Source organism: Mus caroli, unplaced genomic scaffold, assembly GCF_978045245.1.
Source record: "Mus caroli unplaced genomic scaffold, Mus_caroli_1 scaffold_5, whole genome shotgun sequence".
Lineage (NCBI taxonomy): Eukaryota > Metazoa > Chordata > Mammalia > Rodentia > Muridae > Mus > Mus caroli.
Window position 1 is genome coordinate 41,376,240 of NW_028227260.1, and position 18,269 is coordinate 41,394,508.

Consider the following 18,269-nt stretch of genomic DNA (forward strand, 5'->3'; position numbering starts at 1 on the left):
TAGAATAAAGAAGAGCATGGAAGCAGACTTCTGTCTTTTAGATACTTCTATAAGCGCAATGCTATAAGATATCTTTGTAGAGACAGTTTCTATCCCTTGACAGGTATAATGTATATAATCAATTCCACAATCTAGAGAAGGTTATGTGTCTTTCACAGAAATGAACAAGACTATATTCCTATATAAGCATGGAGGAAAAAAACACGTTTTTATACAGCAAAAATATAGACAAGAGCAAAGCATGCTGGGGAACTTTTTTCTTCTAAAACCCTCAAATTAAATAAAATATAAACATAAACAATATAAAGTATGCAGAAATTCATAGCTAGATCCTATAATTCCAGGCAATAAAAGCAGAAAAATCAGCTACAAGATAGTAAAACAAATTTCCTCTCAATTAACAAATTATCATTGTTCAAAATAAGACAGAGAAATCAAATTTTTCATACCAATTAACCTCTCTGTTATGTCACTATATGGCTTACTCCTAGAGTTGTTAAAGATTTAAGAACTGACCTGAACATATTCTTTATAACTGATTTCTGTACAGTTACAATAGGCTTTAAAAAGGAAGCTAATGTAGTTCAAGATATTACAAAGCTATAGGTCTCAATGTTAATAATTATATTTCCCACACAAAACTTATCTTCAATAGCTCGCTATACAAAATATCTTGTTACTAACTTAATATCAGAAACCTAGACATTAAAAATGTCCTCAAGGTCATATAACACATAAGTGGCAGAACCAATATCCAAAGTTATATAATCTAGCCTATGGTTCTAACCAATTTGCTCTACATTTTCTTAGTAACAACAGGTTGTAGGGTAATAGTACTTCTAAACACGGTAAGTATAGCCAAACCAAGTAGCTGACATTCTTCTAATGCACATATATAAAACACATCAATTTTGAAGCTAACAATGGTACAGTATTGTCCTTTGGAAACAGGAAGGACAAACATGTGAGAGGGGAATACACTACTCCCTCTGACTTCATGGGGTTTATGTTGTTGCAAGTTGTTTGAAAAAAGTTAGAGTCATGGTCAGACTTCAGTGCTACTAAATACCGAATGAGAAAATAATTATTAAAGGAGAGGAATAATATATTATTTGAGAATATAGGACAGTAAATAAAAGTGATATTTTCTCATTCACAAAGAAAAAGGAAGACTATTCTTATCTATGAATATAGAAAATGAACTCCTGTGTTTTGAGAGCACAGAGAACAGAGGGGTAAAAACGGTAAGACATTCTAACTTCATGGCAGTGTAGGGTTAAAAATTTCATCGCATTAGGTTGGCAGTGTGACTTCAGTCTCCCACTTAGAAGTTGGGATTTGAAAAGAGCAATAAGAAAGAGGAAGGAAAAATAAGATGGCCTAAGGAAAAGTACGGGACTGATGCTGGATATTATGATTGAAATCTGTATGTTGTATGCCCAGTGCAACTAGAAGGGAACACAGAGAAAAAAGGGGAGAATATAAGTAAAGGCAGTAAGTCAAGGACAGCAGGCAAATAGCTTCAAAAGTCACAGAAGGGGAGGAAGCAAGTGTATAAAATGGATCCTCTAAAGATAGGACTTTTGATGGCAGCCATATGTCATTTAACAGAAAAGTCTAATGGTCCCATGTTTTGTGGAATCAGAAATGGAGAGAAAAAAAAAAAACATGGTGATGGAGCTGAGGCCCCACTATGAAAAATAGTAGCTTTATCAATTTTGAGTTCATCAACATTTTTTAGTAATCAGGAAATGGAATATTTAATATTTTGTTTCATATTGATTCTCTCTTTTCTTAAATTTTTCACAGTTGACATTTTAGTATCATTCCTTGTTTGATTAATGGTTTAGAAGTGGGAAAAAAGTCTGTGGAAGGGGATATGATTAGGAAAAGATGACAAACATATTTTAACAATGATATTTTCTGAGGAGATGCAGATCAATAAAAATATGTTTTGGTTTTTCCAATGGCATGCACTCAAACCTTTTCAACAATTTTATTGCTCATATTTTCAAAGTAGAAAATAAAGAAATATTTGGGAATGTTTTCAAAATGATAATAACTGCACCAAATTATTAGTAATAATACATAATGTTTACTTGACATATTTTGTTACTTGACATAAATACCCACAGTATACAGAAATGAATTCATAACAATTAAAAAAAAACAATATTCTAGATGTTAAGAGATAAGTGAATAATTTCCTGGATGTAACCTCAACATATTTTGTAAGTCAATTAACTCTTTGAAACTCAGGAAGTATCAGTGAGGACCCTTTAAAAGACAATTCATTCAATAAAAGGCAGGAAGAATTAATAAGACTCAAAATAAATCCAAAACAGCTATCACTAACTTTAGATTCATAGCCCAATGTATGCAATCCCAAATAGTCAAATTTTAATTATATATAACAAATAGCAAATTCATCATATCCCTTGATAATTTGATAAGCTTTGAAGAAATCCTAAAGCTTTTCATAGGAGTCCTAGGTAACTGAATAACAAATGTACAATTGCAAAGTAACAAAACCAGAGAACTTGTCTAGTACTCAGAAGGCCTAAGTCCCATTTATTTTCCATATGATTTTGGGAAAAATGCATAGTCTCCTGTCCTATATGTTTTTCATTTAGAAATCAGGATTAATACTGCCTGCCTTGCTGACCTTGTATGTCAGTGAGTGCCTGCATGTTTGTGTGTGTGTGTGTGTGTGTGTGTGTGTTTAGGGATATCAAGGTAAAAATTATCTGAGACTCTTTGTAAAGGGTGTTTGTGATATAAAAACAAGTTTAGTTGATAATACTATTAAGGTTGCCCTAGTAACCAAACTGATATCTGAACAGGGCTACACCTTAAGTTTTTATGGAAGGACTTCATATTTAGAAAACCAAGAAATGGTATATAAAAATCCCTTTCAAATTAAATACTATGCAAGCTACCAACAGAGACAAAACACTTAATACTCCTACCCAGCTGTGAGACCTATGAACTACAACAATGATCACATGGCAAGATATCCATAAAGGTGCAGTAAGTGGCACTCACATGCCAGTAGTAAGCAACAGCTATATAATTGGATTTCAGGACTCCTCAACAGGAGGGAAATAATGCCTAGTTCTAGAAACCTAGCCAAATGCCACTACTGAGGTTATGGATTTTAGAAGAGAATCTACTATAGCCATATCCTGAGGCTAGCATAATTCATAACTATGTTTTATATCTTATTTTAGTATGCACAGATAACTGTATGCATTCAAACAAATTTCCCCATTAGAGCCAATGGAAAACAAACAAAAGTATTCTACAACTGGACACAATACAGAGATCAACTATACCAAGAGGAGCCCAGTAGCAATGGGCTCATCTACATCTCACCTCTTCTATGTTTAGCTCAAGAAACAACAAAGAAGCAGTGTGAAGAGTTTAGGAATCAGAATATCAAAAATGCTGCTATAAAACCTTCTCAAAAATGGCTGGATAAAAAAGAGAGAGGCAATGCAAATTGTAATGTAGAAGGGGGAAATATCATTGGACGAGAAATTATAGGGAGTTGATGACTGCTGAGAGTGGGAGAGTTTTCATTTCCATGGGATGAGTCCCCTAAATAGGAACTTCAAAAAAATGTAGTCAGCCCTGAAGCCATACCCAGGAACAACATAAATAGACTCAGCAGATTGTATGTATATCTATATATGTAACAATACTAAATGGGGAAGAAGAGGCAACCAATTTGAGGAGAGTAGGGAGGAAAGGGGAGAGAACCTGAAGGGAAGAAAAAAAGTTGAAAAGTATATTTAATATTGATATTTTAAAAGTATAAAACCTATTTTCCCAATAAGCTCCACAAGAATCTCTGTATTGTACAGAAAAAGACAGTGATGTTTAATATAAGATCATCCACCTAGAATAAGGAATTATGTTTGATTTTAGAGAATATTATATAACAAAGTGATCTGGGTCCCTTCATTTTAATATTTGTGAAAATTTTATTTCTTTTACATAAACAAAATGACTACTTTATACAATGAATACATATTTAGCTCAGTATAATATTAGCTTGACTCCAAATGCAGATTCCCTTCATTCTAAATAGTGTTTGGGTTTTTCAGTTTCATTTCCTGTCTTTTATGTTGCCTCTTGCCATTTAGATGGAAGCATTCCCCAGGACCCTTTGCTCTTTTTTTCCTAAAAGCTCTCTTTCTTAATGCATTTTTCTTTGATAAAGGATTTTGTTATAATATAGAAGATGAACATCTCTATATTTAAACAACAACCTCTTAAAGAAATCCTCCATTCTTATGTCCAACTACACATTGACGGACAGATTCATAAATAGAACATGGAAGTTTAGAAGACCACTTTCTTTCAGAATTTGGCATCTAATTTAATTATCTTTTTTCTATTGTGGTATTCTTCCTGCTCTCATCACTGAAAACTGGATAGCTAGGCTTTGCTATTTATATTTTTAAAACATATTATTAATTAGTTCTAACAATCTAACAAGAAGCACAGATCATTATTTCTCCAACAGTCTTTGTTGTCCATCTTTTAAGAAATCACACACACACACAAACAATGTTTTTATTAGGGTCTGCTGATAATATAATTCAATTTGTTCCATCATGATAGTTTAATTGGCATCTGTCTTTGTTATTTTATTGGGAGTCGCACTTTTCTGAAGCTTACAATTATCTGTTAGATTCTTTTTGTTAACTGTTAGATTCTTAAAACTGGTCCCCATATTTTTAGTCCATAATCATAATAACATGAAGGAAAAATAACTCGTAGAACAATGATGTCACCATATCACATCTTGATTTGATGATGTAAAATTAAAGCCTTCTACTATATCTGAAGTCCCATAGACTACTGACTGTAATTAGAAACTAATGAATATGATTAACTACTTGAACACAAATGAAGATATTTTTAAGATAGAAGACATGTAAGTACTACAGATTACTATTGAACTGCTAAGTTAACTAAACATACATGTTGCCTAAATATAAAAATCAACCATTATCTCCATGGTGAACAAAAAAATGAAAGTAGTTTTTATCAACACTATATAGCAACCTTGCTGTCTCTGGAGAATGAAGTGTTAAGCTGTACTCCTTTACATACATGAATCAAGGTATGTCTGTACTATAATCCTTCTTTCTCTGTGTGGTGTGGATTATAAACTACAACATAAATTACTTTGTTAAATATGCAAATCATGATTCATACAGAGATTCTTCATTGGTCTTATAAAGGCCAGCTCTCAGCTACAATTCTAGCATGACATAGAAAGAGAAATCTTAATTTTGCCAAGATAATGTCATTTTATTGCATTTCGATAGTTTCTTCTCTGTAAATTGTTGGTAATGTCATCCTTTAATGACTAGAGAGGTACAGGCATTCTAATTTTATTTGAGATTTTTATTCATTTAAGGGGAAGAGTTCTCTCTATTACTTTCTAGCAATAGCAAAACTATGTCTTATTTAAATAATTGTAAACTGCTCATTTCTTTTTTCCATTAGCAGAATATTGCTGCCTAACAAAGGGTATGATCTTAGGGGGTAAAAAGTGAGCACACACTAATGAGAAGCAGCAGAGCAACAAGCAGCACTGGGTATTTTTTATCCCTTGTCTTTCTTATCATATATCAACAGATTTCATTTTCCACACGATTTTTTTCCTCATAAAAATATTTTCAAATTTTCTCCTGTACACACTGAATCTAGTATATGACCTCAATCATTTTGAGACTCAAGGGCTCAAAGTAGTTAAAGTTTATATATTAGGTAGAAAAAATACTGCTCAATTTTCTATCATAAATTTGGGCTCACTATGCGGCAACAAATAATTGAAGAATCAATACTTTTGCACGGGCCCTTTAAAAGTTGGATCACAACTGTATAATTTTATATGATTATGTAACCTATCAGTTCATTTTCAGATTACTACTTCTTTTAAATATCTATCTACCTATCTATCCATCTATCTATAAGTCTGTCTATGTGTATATATCCGAGTGCACAATATGAATGCAGGAGCCCATGGAAGTCAGAAGATAATATTGGAATCCTTGAAACTGGAAAGACAGAATCCTAAGTATGGGTGTTAAGAATGAGTCTGTGTACTCTCCAAATTCAGAGAAAGTTCCATGAGGTAATGTAACTTTGTTTTGTTTTAATACTTAGGTTCATCTTTTTCTTTTGCAATGGTGAGGCTCTAACAAAAAGTCTCATACAGGTGAGGCCTCACTGCCTTTGACAGCTAATAAACTGAAACCTATATTTGAGATAAGAATTTAACATCTTTATCTTGGTTACAAGTCAACCAAATGTAATCTTTTACAATGATATTTATCAAGAAAATCATGTTCTTTTTTCCTGCTTAAAGGTAAGAGTATTTTTTTTTGGTATTATTCAATAGGCTTACCATAGTGCATTATATACAGTCAGAATATGGAAATACATATTGAATAGATTGAACAAAGATGTTATTATCAGAGTGATTTGTTACTTATAGTATATAGTATGGGGTCTCATAAATAATGAATGGCTACATAGAAAAATTCCTACAAATTCACATATCATTTTGATTCATAATACTGTAATGGATTTCTAAGTCTTATAGCTACCTCATAATATTGAGGTGTTATATTAAGGCTAATTATATTACATGACTGACTGCATATTAGCATAGTTTTTATATTGATATCATGCAAAATATATATTAACACGTATTAATATGCAGTATATAGCATATGAACATGCACATTAGTATGTTAAAATGTTATATTAACATATATCATTATAGATTTTATGTGCATATATTAATATAATATATTAACATATATACTATATGATATTAACATATAGGTTGGTAAAACATACATATATAAATATGTATCACATATACATACATAAGCATACATATATAAAAATATACAAGCACACACACACTTCTCATGATTCGTGTTCTTTAGATAATTGTATCAGTAAACTATATGACTGGGATTTATGATTGTTCATATAGCTGTGAAAATGTAGAGGTGATATAGAATAAGTTTTGACTCTAGGCTACTAAATCAGAATCCATTTAGTTCATCTACTGCCAATACACTGACATTACATTCTTTCAAATACATGCTTATTTTTCACTGTTCCCAAACATGTTCTGGCATGTTTCTAATTATATCATGCATTTCATAATTCAGTGTTCACTTGATAGGCTTACATTTCATCAGCCACTATCAAATTTATGGTAGAAAGGTCATTCCATTAATAATTCTAACCAGTTTCTCCTTATGTCATTCTTCTATTCATTCAGACATTTAAAAGTACCATAAAGTTATTCTCTCTCTCTCTCTCTCTCTCTCTCTCTCTCTCTCTCTCTCTCTCTCCCTCTCTCTTCCTGTCTGTCTATTTGTCTGTCTGTCTCTATCTCTCTCATTTAATCTCTCTTATCTCTGTCTCTTGAGTACTGGAATTAAAGGCATATGCCAATGCTGTCGAGCCTCTGCTTTTATAGTTCCTAGAATATTTATACTATAATCTACTTTGCCTCATAAATATTTGATTCTTTCACTGTTCTCTAAATGTTTATTATTTAAAAAAATTTTAAATACCATCCCATGTGTAAGAAGGCACAATTACTTAGAATAAGGAAACCATATTTTCTCTTAGAAATTACTATGATTAGGTTTAGTGGAAACCCTCTCTATTCATAACAATTATAAATATAACTGGGTAAAATGACAATAGCCTATGAGACTTGAGTTTGGGGAAAGTAAACGATTTTTAACAATACAAAAATGTAAGCTGGAGATGTTGACTAGTGTGAGGTCTTAGATTTTATCCTAGAACTAGAACTAGCCTAGAACTTTATCCATACACAGAGGTATGAGCAGGCAATGGCATTTTATATCAAAGAGAAATAATAGAACATATTAAGAGTTTTTGGGAATACTAGAGAACAGCAATCAATTTTTTATGTCTTAAAATGGAAAAGGTCATCAGAAAATCAAGGAGGCTCAATCACACAGGTCAGTTACAGTAAACATTCATAAAACAAAATACAATTGTTAAATATTTAAACAGACACACTGTAAATAGGATTTAAATATCAATCTTATAGATGGAATGCTAACATTTTCTATGTAAGTTAGGATTTTTTTATTCCCGTTGTTTTCAGTAGATCTTCACTTACATTATAATCTAGATAAAAAAAAATGCATTTTCTAAACAGTTTGTAGACTGGTTTCTGAATTTGAATATCAAGAAATTCAAAGTCCTTAAGGATTCTGAGGGCAGACGCCTTTGTGAAATTCAGTCTATGTTTTAGGTTAATACATTACATGTGATATAAAAGCAAATTTAAAATGACCAGATCAATAATTTTTAAGAGAACCCACACAACTTTTATAAAAATACACATCTTTATATATGAAATATGATTTCTTGGTTTACATAATATAGAACTGAAGTAAATAATTTTACTATTGGAAAGAAATTACAAAATGTACAATTTCTGGAGAAAACATACAGTTGAGTCACAAATAATGACCTCAGAAAAATCAGGAAGTTATAGTAGATAGTCGAGTAGTTTCACAAACAAGACTGTCTTGAGCCTCAGTCAACACACCAAGTCCATTACAAATACTCATTATAACGGGGTGGGATATGAGCATTTCTATTATAAAGGAGATAATTTGGCAAGAGCTATAACCTTCATAAAGCCCTTGCTAAAGTATGTTCAACCCTTAGTATACTCAGTCAGACACTGTGAGTCAAGGATTTATGAGACAGCTTACTAAAACTAATGATTGGTATAAGAATTAAGATGCCAGTGATATTCAAGTTAATCTAATGCTAGAACACCCTATCTTCCTGAAGGCATTTGTTGATAATCTAGGAGGGACTATAGAGTATTTCCCTTAAAGGTCATCCGTTTTCATAGCAATGGTTAATTTCATTTACCAACACATAACACAATTCAAAGAAGTAAATTAATTCATAGGCAAACTTTATCTGTTTCAACATTATTTCTTGCAAGAGTGAATGAAGGAAATTAGTTTGTTGTCAGATTTGCACACAATTAGAGAGACAGAGGATCATTAGTGGCAGAAAGAATTTATTGATGGGTCTCATTGTGCTCAGTCCATAAATAAAACCATTTTACTTCTAATGGCCACAATCCCCCTCTTAATCTTTACAGTGCTAAATTATAGAAATATATCTAATGATCTCAATCTTTCCCTTAGTTTATTAACACGTAAAAAGATTAAGCAGATATGACATGACCAGACAATAATTAAGAAATAGCATATAATGACTTTACTCTTTAAAACTGTGTTAATTAAAACACTAACCTTAGTTACTGTTATGTAATTGAGATTCTTCAAAAGCTGAAAACTGATGTTATCAGAACAACATCTAACAACCAGGACAAAAGCCTACATCAAACACATAATATACCATCATGAAAATACCAGAGCATGGTTGACTGGGGTCTAATGTAGTCAGAAAATGGTTGCTACTCTACCTGTTAGTCATCATGTACCTACTTGTAGAGTCTACTTTTAGTTTTAAACTAAAATGGAAACAAGAATAATTTACCAACAAGTTTCCTACTATTAGATTACCTGCCCTGCCTCTTGAATAAAACAATTAAACCAAAACCATCTAATTACTGTGATTTGAATTGCCACTGGCAAAGAATTTCTATGCATGGCTACATGATCCTTCAAATGAAAAATAAAATAAACTTTAAAGAGTTGAACATTGAATAGAAGTTATGATTTCCAAATATTAGGACAAAATTAACTCAGTGGAATTATGACATTTACTACATCTTAGAGAATATTTATTTATTTATCTTTTGAACAAAATTTGAAGCAAGCTTTAATTGATACTGATCATGATGAACTCTGGTCAAGTCCAGTATATGGAATCCCAGTAAGTGGTGACAGGCCACTTGTTGTAAACCCTTTTTCTTTTTATGTCTTTTTTAAAAATTAGATATTTTCTACATTTACATTTCAAATGCTATCCCAAAAGTCTCCTATATCCTCCCATGGCCCTGCTCCCCAACTCCCTATTCCTGGCCCTGGCATTCCCCTATACTGGGTCTTATGATCTTCACAATACGAAGGGCCTCTCCTACCATTGATGGCTGACTAGGCCATCCTCTGCTACATATGCAACTAGATACATAGTTCAGGAGGGTACTGGTTAGTTCATGTTGTTGATCCTCCTATAGGGTTGCAACCCCTTTAGCTGCTTGGGTATTTTCTATAGCTTCTTCATTAGGGGCCCTTGTCATACAGATCTTTCACTTCCTTAGTTAGAGTCACACCAAGATATTTTATAACATGTGACTATTGTGAAGGGTGTTGTTTCTCTAATTTTTTTTTCTCAGCCTGTTTATTCTTTGTAGAGAGAGAGAGGCCACTGATTTGTTTGAGTTAATTTTATATCCAGCTACTTCACTGAAGCTGTTTATCAGGTTTAGGAGTTCTCTGGTGGAACTTTTAGGGTCACTTATATATACTATCATATCATCTGCAAATAGTGATATATTGAGTTCTTCCTTTCCAATTTGTATCCCCTTGATCTCCTTTTGTTGTCTAATTGCTCTGACTAGGACTTCAAGTACTATATTGAATAGGTTTGGAGAAAGTGGGCAGCCTTTTCTAGTCCTTTATTTTAGTGGGGTGTCTTCTTTTCTCTATATTTAGTTTGATGTTGGCTACTGGTTTGCTGTTTATTGATTTTACTATATTTAGGTATGGGCCTTTAATTTCTAATATTTCCAACACTTTTCTGATGAATGGGTGTTGGATTTTGTCAAATGCTTTTCTCAGCATGTAACGAGATCATCATGAGGGTTTTGTATTTGAATTTGTTTATATAGTGGATTACGTTGATGGATTTCCGTGTATTAATCCATCCTTGCATTACTGGGATGAAGCCCATATGATCATGATGGATGATCATTTTGATGTGTTCTTGGATTCACTTAGCAAGAATTTTATTAAGTATTTTTGCATCAATATTCATAAGGGAAATTGGTCTGAAGTTCTCTTTTTGTGTTGGGACTTTATGTGGTTTAGGTATTACAGTAAATGTGGCTTCATAGAATGAATTCCGTAGAGTACCTTCTGTTTCTATTTTGTGGAATAGATTGAGGAGAATGGGAATTAGGTCTTCATTGAAGGTCTGAGAGAACTCTGCACTAAACCATATGGTCCTAGGCATTTTTTTGGTTGGGAGAATATTAATGACTGCTTCTGATTCTTTAGGGTATATGGGACTGTTTAGATCATTAATCTGATCCTGATTTGACTTTGGTACCTGGTATCTGTCCAGAAAATTGTCCATTTCATCCAGATTTTCCAGTTTTGTTGAGTATAGGCTTTTGTAGAAGGATATGATGATGTTTGGATTTCCTCAGGTTCTGATATGTCTCCCTTTTCATTTCTGATTTTGTTAATTTCAGTACTGTCCCTGTGCCCTCTAGTTAGTCTGTCTAACAGTTTATCTATCTTGTTGATTTTCTCAAAGAACCAGCTCCTCGATTGGTTGATTCTTTGAATAGTTATTTTTGTTTCCACTTGGTTGATTTCAGGCTTGAGTTTTATTATTTCCTGCCATCTACTCCTCTTTGGTGAATTTGCTTCCTTTTGTTGAAGAACTTTTAGGTGTGATGTCAAGTTGCTAGTGTGTGCTCTCTCTAGTTTCTTTTTGGAGGCACTCAGAGCTATGAGTTTTCCTCTTAGGAATGCTTTCATTGTGTCCCATAAGTTTGGGTATGTTGTGGCTTCATTTTCTAAAAAGTCTTTAATTTCTTTCTTTATTTCTTCCTTGACCAAGGTATCGTTGAGGGCAGTGTTGTTCAGCTTCCATGTGAATGACGGCTTTCTATTATTTATGTTGTTATTGAAGATCAGCCTTAGTCCATGGTGATCGGATAGGATACATGGGATAATTTCAATATTTTTGTATCTTTTGAGGCCTGTTTCTTGACCAATTATATGGTCAATTTGGAGAAGGTACCATGAGGTGCTGAGAAGAAGGTATATCCTTTTGTTTTAGGATAAAATGTTCTGGATGTATCTGTTAAATCAATTTGTTTCATAATTTCTGTTAGTTTTAATGTGTCTCTGCTTAGTTTCTGTTTCCAGAATCTGTCCATTGATAAAAGTGGGGTGTTGAAGTCTCCCATTATTATTGTGTGAGATGCAATGTTTGCTTTGAGCTTTACTAAAGTTTCTTTAATGAATGTGGCTGCCCTTGCATTTGGAGCATAGATATTCAGAATTGAGAGTTCATCTTGGAAGATTTTACCTTTGATGAGTATGAACTGCCCCTCCTTGTCTTTTTTGATAACTTTGGGTTGTAAGTCAATTTTATTCGATATTTGAATGGCTACTCCAGCTTGTTTCATTGGACTATTTGTTTGGAAAATTGTTTTGCAGCCTTTCACTCTGAGATAGTGTCTGTCTTTTTCCCTGGTGGGTTTCCTGTAATCAGCAAAAATTTTGGGTAGCCAGTCTGTTAGTCTATATCTTTTTATTTGGGAATTGAGTCCACTGATATTTAGAGATATTAGGGAAAAGTAATTGTTGCTTCTTGTTATTTTTTGGTTTTAGAGTTGGCATTCTGTTCTTGTGCTGTATTCTTTTAGGTTTGTTGAAGGATTACTTTCTTGCTTTGTCTATGGCACAGTTTCAGTCCTTTTTGTTGGTGTTTTCCCATTATTATCCTCTGAAGGGCTGGATTCCTAGAAAGGTATTGTGTGAATTTGGTTTTGTCATGGAATACTTTGGTTTCTCCATCCATGGTAATCAAGAGTTTTGCTGGGTATAGTAGCCTGAGCTGGTATTTGTGTTCTCTTAGTGTCTGTATAACATCTGTTCAGGATCTTCTGGCTTTCATAGTCTCTGTTGAGAAGTCTGGTGTAATTCTGATAGGTTTGCCTTTATATGTTACTTGACCTTTCTCCCTTACTGCTTTTAATATTCTATCTTTATTTGGTGTATTTGTTGTTCTGATTATTATGTGTCAGGAGGAATTTCTTTTTTGGTTCAGTCTATTTGGAGTTCTGTAGGCTTCTTCTATGTTTAATGGGCATCACTTTCATTAGGTTAGGAAAGTTTTCTTCTATAATTTTTTTGAAGATATTTACTGCCCCTCTAAGTTGAAAATCTTCATTTTCATCTACTCCTATTATCCATAGGCTTCATCTTCTCGTTGTGTACTGGATTTCCTGGATGTTTTGAGTTAGGATCTTTTTGTATTTTCTTTGATTGTTGTTTCCATGTTCTCTATTGAATCTTCTGCACCTGAGATTCTCTCTTCCATCTCTTATATTCTGTTGCTGAGGCTCACATCCATGGTTCTTGATTTATTTTCTAGGGTTTCTATCTCCTGAGTTGTCCCCCGTTGTGATTTCTTTATAGTTTCTACTTCCATTTTCAGATCCTGGATTGTTTTGTTCAATTCCATCACCTGTTTGGTTGTTTTCCTGTATTTCTTTCAGGGATTTTTGTGTTTTCTCTTTAAGGTCTTCGACCTGCTTAGCAATGCTCTCCTGTATATTTTTATGTGATTTATTAATGTCCTTCTTAAAATCCCCTACCAGCATCATGAGTTATGATTTTAAATCTGAATCTTGCTTTCAGGTGTGTTGGGGGTATCCAGGACTCCCTGTGGTGCGAGTGTTGGGTTCTGATGATGCTGAGTGGTCTTGGTTACTGTTAGTAAGATTGTTAAGTTTGCTTTTTGCCATCTGGTAATCTCTGGCTTAGTTGTTATAGCTGTCTGTGGCTGGAGCTTGTTCCTCCTGTGATTGTTAGCCTCTGTCAGCAGTCCTTGGGAGTTCAACTCTCTCCTGAGTCTCAGTTGTCAGAGTACTGTCTGCAGACAAGTGTGCAGAGTTCTGGAACTCAGCTCTTCCTCCTGGCTGAAGATGAAGGCCCAAAAAGGACCCTGTCCCAAAAGCCACCTGCATGCTCTCCTGTGTGGACTGGTCTCTTTGGGACCCGGGATACAAGGTGGCATTCCTACCTGATCCTGAGGACAGAGCTCTCCCTGGAGACTGCCTCTCCTCTGGTGGGAAAAGTGTGCAGAGTTCTGGGTCTCAGCTTTGCCCTCTGGCTGAAGATGACAGCCCAAAAAGGACCCTTTCCCAGAAGCTATGTAGCTTCTTCCACCTGTGTGAACTGATCTCTGGCTATAAAGGTTTTTTAAGGACAAAACTCGAGAATATTTATTAATGATCAATTATCCTGCATGATTTAGTGATTAAAAACATGAAGTAAGAAGAGAATGTCAAGAAGTTAAGAATAATGACATTTCTAGTGAGGAAGTCAGCAAAACTGAATTACATATGAAAATTTTGTTTATTTATTCATCAATTGAAAACATATTTAATCAGAATGGTGATGCTGACCTGATCTGCACTTAGAGATATTTGAAGAAATGCTTGTACAATCAGAGAACTGGCTAGATAGATTATATGATCTTCAGACTTATTTTAAAATTATATTAGCTTGATGTGGTTGATATACTTTTCAACTATGTTGTTCCATTCTGTGTGATAAAATGATATTTGCTACAGAAATGTAATTAAATACAGTGGACACTGTTGAAATAACTTCATCTAAATATAAATTCTTAGAACAAAACCCAATTTAATTTTCATCTCTTTTAGAAAAAAAATAAACACATTTAGACTACAAAGACTTATATTTTATATTAATCATTAATATGCTTTAGAGAATGACTTCATTTCAGATGAGGCAGCAGTGGAAAAAAAGAATTATGTTGTTGAACCAAGGGAAAAGTTAAATACATTTACTTGGCACAAAAGTTTCAACAAGAAATCCCATTGAACAACACATAAATTAACCCCTCTTACTTTTTAACAGAAAGGATACCATATAGTCATCTCTCTGTAACTAAATACTTTTGTATATAGGCAAGTTACCTTTCACTAGATGTATTAAAAAGAAAATCTGTTAGCCAGCAATTGCCCTCAGAACACTTCTAACACAGAACAGTATTTTTAATTGAGCTGGACTAGACAGTTTGGCAAGTTGCCTATTATCTTTATTTAGCTGGAATATCAAATATACATGGCAAGGTTTATAAGTCATTGCTTATTTATTTATTTTTTTTACAAAATTTAATATAAGAATAAAAGTGTATAACCAGACAGAAGCACACAAAACTGTTATTTCCCAATTTCAAAATGGTGACTTTCAGCAACTACACATGGTTTGACCTAATACAATGTTTTGTTCTAACCATGCCATATGGCGAAAACTTCAAATCAACTCATTATGCGTATCCTCTAAGGACACTTTAGATACTAGGAATGGCAGTAACATTTTCAGTGGATGCATTTTTAGGGAAAAAATAAGACTTTAGCCAAGGACTTATTTCAATTTAAATTAGGCCATTTCTTTCTTTTTATTTTTTAATGGAAACGAGAAATGGAACTGAAGATGAGACAAGCAATTGCTCATATGAGTCCCTCAACCGGTGAAAAAAAGGAAGACTGACTGCTAAATAGTTTTGAATAGTATTGCTCCTGTGATATAAACGATTTTAGGAGCTGAGCTATTTATAAAGACACATGTATACACACTTCCTTATCAATTTGATATGTGCTTATTATTATTCATCTGGAAGGACCAAGGACAGTACATATACTTTTCGTTTCAGTATATTAATTATACTACACACATAAAGAATATATTTTAAACAGCTTATAGATAAGACAAGGAGAAGAGTGACTTTTAAAAGGAATTGCTGGTGATTGAGAAGCTGTATGACAGCAAATGAGTAAAAGTTTGAGGCCACAAGCCACAAGTGGAGTTTTGAAACATTCAAGAATTGGCACAGCTTGTCTGTACACCTACCTCTCTGTAACCATGCCAACAGTGCAATGGAGTGCCTCTCTTCCCAGCCACCATCTGCTCCCACACCACCTAGCTTGCTTACACCTCTTCATCCCCATTGTACCATGACCCCTGAAGCCCTGACCAGGTATCTCATTCCATACTAACTACCATGGGGAGGTAGGGAGCAGATGGTGGAACAGAAGTGCTTATCAGTAAACCTCTATCATCAAGTTGTTGCTTTCATTGCTCACCTCAAGACCCAAGCTATGTAATGACATTAAAGGTCAAGTGTGTGATTTCTCTTTTTACTTTATAAAATTGATGAGTACTGACAAGGATCAGACTTTTTGAAAGAATCTTACATACAGTCCAGAATCTCTAAAGCATTGCTTCCACTTCTCTGAGAGAGAAGCAAAAAAGCAGGAGCATTCTGGGAGTCAGATCAAAACTGAACACCATGCAACAAAGGATAGTCGTAGTAATAATATTTTGACAGAATGTGTGGTCTATCTAGGAAGGAGGACAATACATGATCTAACAAATGCGGCCTGACAATAAGTACAGGTATCATTTTCTGCTTCCAGTGTTTATTTTGAAAACAATCTCAAATATAAACTGCCTCTGTTTTCTACCATGAAAGGAAAATAGTGTGAAGAATTTACTGAATCACTGTTATGATTTTGCATGCCTGTTGAGAGACCTATTTTCTGTTTTAGCTTGTCCTTGCCAATCTTCTAAGTGGTCTATAATTCTGAATGATGAGTATTTTGCAGATGGTAAATCTAATAATTCTGACATCTATAAAACATATTCAGTTGGTGACTTAGATTAAAAATGATGGTGCAGAAATTGAGCCTATCTTGAGGTAATGATAAAACCATGACTATGAGTAAGCATAGATCTAGCACATGATAGTTTTTCTTGCAAGCTCTGCTTCTATTTCAATAGTACTGATATTCTTGATTAAAGAACATGTAAAATTGTATGCGAATATTTATTCATATTTATTCAGCTTATTTCTTAGTATAAACATATGCCTATAATATATGGTAATCTTGAAAATGGCAACACCTATACGAGAGATCAGATCTTGGATACATTTTTATTTTTTATCATTATTTTTAGAGTTTTCTAAGGTCTCATGGAAGAAATTCTGTTTAACTTATTTTATAATTTTAGAAAGTAACACAAACAATTCTAACATTTAATTTCACAGTTCCAACAATAAAACAATTTACATTTAATTTTTCTATGTAATTCCTTGAAAGAAAACATGGTCAAATAACACATGTATATTTATTGTTCACAATAGAAAGCATTAAGTTATTAAATACAGCAGGAGGCATCCTACTGAAATAATTGTAGTGTTTTCCCCACGCTTGCTTTCAGAAGCATTTGAAAGTACAGAAAAATAATTTGTACTGCAAGTAACCTTATACCAGTTTGCTACTTCCATATATATATATATATATATATATATATATATATATGTACATATATATGTATATATATTTGATAAATAATATATACAATAAAGTATATAGTATATATAATTAAATATGTAATATACATATATATTACATACTTAATTGCAAAAAGGTTTAATAATTTTCATACATAATTCTAGAAATATGGAAGAAGTTTGATATTTCTCATACAAATTTTACCACATAATTTATAGTCTTAACTAAATAAAGATATTATTGGAATAGTCATTTGATTTTCTCACATAGATAAAGAATATTTAATTTCTCCTATTTAGTGAAGATCTTCAAGGGGATAAGTCCAGTTAAACTTGTAAGGCATCTAATTGCACTGTGGTTGAATTCAAAAGAAAGGGGAAAAGGATAGGGAAATTTTAAGCCAAATTTGATTAGTTATAGAAAAAAAAAAAAAACAATGATGTGAGGCAAGAAAATTCTCCATCTTAATCAGCGTAGAAAAAGAAGAGTAGTCTTAAAAAATGGGAGTGAACATGATCACAGTGCTGGAGTGAAGTAGGCAGAGGCATGTGACACTGAAATAGCTATGCAGTGAAAAGCCTCATAATAAAAGCCTAACTATCTACAAACATATGGAAGGAGAGAACCAACTACTGAAGGTGGCTCTTTAACTGCCACAGTCTTCCATGTAACATGTACACCCACAACAAAAAGAAATAAAAGATAATAAAATAAGTGCAACAGGTAAAAGCAAGGCAGACTATGGGAAGGACAAACAGAATAGTTTAGAATATAACTGTGAATGTGGGAGAGTCAGAACCCATAAGAATCTGTTATCAGGAGTATAGTTTGGTTTTGTTTTTTGTTTTTTTGTTTTTGTTGTTTTGTTTTGTTTTCTTAGTGTAGGCCACGAGTTTCCTTGTCA

General features: G+C 33.2%; 1 protein-coding gene across 3 annotated transcripts in view; it reads right to left on the reverse strand.

The window, feature by feature from the left end:
* The window catches only part of Diaph2 (diaphanous related formin 2), a 707,007-nt gene that overhangs the window by 298,096 nt on the left and 390,642 nt on the right, over window positions 1-18,269 (reverse strand). The gene's annotated exons all lie outside the window — the stretch shown is intronic.